The sequence below is a fragment of the Schistocerca piceifrons genome, unplaced genomic scaffold (assembly GCF_021461385.2).
Source record: "Schistocerca piceifrons isolate TAMUIC-IGC-003096 unplaced genomic scaffold, iqSchPice1.1 HiC_scaffold_939, whole genome shotgun sequence".
NCBI lineage: Eukaryota > Metazoa > Arthropoda > Insecta > Orthoptera > Acrididae > Schistocerca > Schistocerca piceifrons.
This window is the reverse complement of record NW_025729211.1, coordinates 260001-262500: the sequence shown is the minus strand read 5'-3', so window position 1 is coordinate 262500 and position 2500 is coordinate 260001. Positions and strand designations below refer to the sequence as shown.

Below are 2500 nucleotides of genomic sequence, written 5' to 3'. Positions count from 1 at the left end.
GATCAATGACTCGATCCAGGGCAGAGAAACGCTGGGCGGAAGCAGGCAGCCCCGCCAGATGCTCCCAGATGGCGGCGTCAGTCGGCCCCTCCGACGGCGGCCCGGTGGTGTCGGCCGCGAAGTCCTCGGCTGCGTCGACGGGCGGCGCAGCGGCCTCGCCCGCGTCAGGCAGCGAGCTCGCTGCTCCCGCCGTTTACCCGCGCTTGCTTGAATTTCTTCACGTTGACATTCAGAGCACTGGGCAGAAATCACATTGCGTCAACACCCGCTAGGGCCATCGCAATGCTTTGTTTTAATTAGACAGTCGGATTCCCCCAGTCCGTGCCAGTTCTGAGTTGATCGTTGAATGGCGGCCGAAGAGAATCCGCGCACCCGCGCGCCCCCGGAGGAGCACGCTAAGGCGGACGCGGCCTCGCAGCAAGGAAGATCCGTGGGAGGCCAAGGCACGGGACCGAGCTCGGATCCTGCACGCAGGTTGAAGCACCGGGGCGCGAACGCCGCGCAGGCGCGCGCATCCTGCACCGCCGACCAGCACGAGGCCGACCAACGGCGAGAGCAGACCACGCCCGCGCTAAACGCCCGCACTTACCGGCACCCCTACGGCACTCACCTCGCCCAGGCCCGGCACGTTAGCGCTGACCCACTTCCCGACCAAGCCCGACACGCCCCGATCCTCAGAGCCAATCCTTATCCCGAAGTTACGGATCCAATTTGCCGACTTCCCTTACCTACATTATTCTATCGACTAGAGGCTCTTCACCTTGGAGACCTGCTGCGGATATGGGTACGAACCGGCGCGACACCTCCACGTGGCCCTCTCCCGGATTTTCAAGGTCCGAGGGGAAGATCGGGACACCGCCGCAACTGCGGTGCTCTTCGCGTTCCAAACCCTATCTCCCTGCTAGAGGATTCCAGGGAACTCGAACGCTCATGCAGAAAAGAAAACTCTTCCCCGATCTCCCGACGGCGTCTCCGGGTCCTTTTGGGTTACCCCGACGAGCATCTCTAAAAGAGGGGCCCGACTTGTATCGGTTCCGCTGCCGGGTTCCGGAATAGGAACCGGATTCCCTTTCGCCCAACGGGGGCCAGCACAAAGCGCATCATGCTATGACGGCCCCCATCAACATCGGATTTCTCCTAGGGCTTAGGATCGACTGACTCGTGTGCAACGGCTGTTCACACGAAACCCTTCTCCGCGTCAGCCCTCCAGGGCCTCGCTGGAGTATTTGCTACTACCACCAAGATCTGCACCGACGGCGGCTCCAGGCAGGCTCACGCCCAGACCCTTCTGCGCCCACCGCCGCGACCCTCCTACTCGTCAGGGCTTCGCGGCCGGCCGCAAGGACCGGCCATGACTGCCAGACTGACGGCCGAGTATAGGCACGACGCTTCAGCGCCATCCATTTTCAGGGCTAGTTGCTTCGGCAGGTGAGTTGTTACACACTCCTTAGCGGATTCCGACTTCCATGGCCACCGTCCTGCTGTCTTAAGCAACCAACGCCTTTCATGGTTTCCCATGAGCGTCGATTCGGGCGCCTTAACTCGGCGTTTGGTTCATCCCACAGCGCCAGTTCTGCTTACCAAAAGTGGCCCACTTGGCACTCCGATCCGAGTCGTTTGCTCGCGGCTTCAGCATATCAAGCAAGCCGGAGATCTCACCCATTTAAAGTTTGAGAATAGGTTGAGGTCGTTTCGGCCCCAAGGCCTCTAATCATTCGCTTTACCGGATGAGACTCGTACGAGCACCAGCTATCCTGAGGGAAACTTCGGAGGGAACCAGCTACTAGATGGTTCGATTAGTCTTTCGCCCCTATACCCAGCTCCGACGATCGATTTGCACGTCAGAATCGCTACGGACCTCCATCAGGGTTTCCCCTGACTTCGTCCTGGCCAGGCATAGTTCACCATCTTTCGGGTCCCAACGTGTACGCTCTAGGTGCGCCTCACCTCGCAATGAGGACGAGACGCCCCGGGAGTGCGGAGGCCGCCGCCCCGTGAAGGGCGGGGAAGCCCCATCCTCCCTCGGCCCGCGCAAGGCGAGACCTTCACTTTCATTACGCCTTTAGGTTTCGTACAGCCCAATGACTCGCGCACATGTTAGACTCCTTGGTCCGTGTTTCAAGACGGGTCGTGAAATTGTCCAAAGCTGAAGCGCCGCTGACGGGAGCGATTATTCCGCCCGAGAGCATCCCGAGCCAACAGCGGCGCGGGTCCGGGGCCGGGCCAGGTAGGTCCGTCATCCGGGAAGAACCGCGCGCGCTTGCCGGGAGCCCGAGCGCCCAAAGGGGCGAATCGACTCCTCCAGATATACCGCCGGGCAGCCAGCCAGGACACCGGGGCTCTGCCCAACAGACGCGAACCGAGGCCCGCGGAAAGACAGGCTGCGCACCCGGGCCGTAGGCCGGCACCCAGCGGGTCGCGACGTCCTACTAGGGGAGAAGTGCGGCCCACCGCACACCGGAACGGCCCCACCCCGCGGCGAGTGGAAAGGCAACCGGAC

General features: G+C 62.1%; 1 pseudogene; it reads right to left on the bottom strand.

The window, feature by feature from the left end:
* The window catches only part of LOC124772397, a 7209-nt pseudogene that overhangs the window by 4161 nt on the left and 548 nt on the right, over positions 1 to 2500 (bottom strand).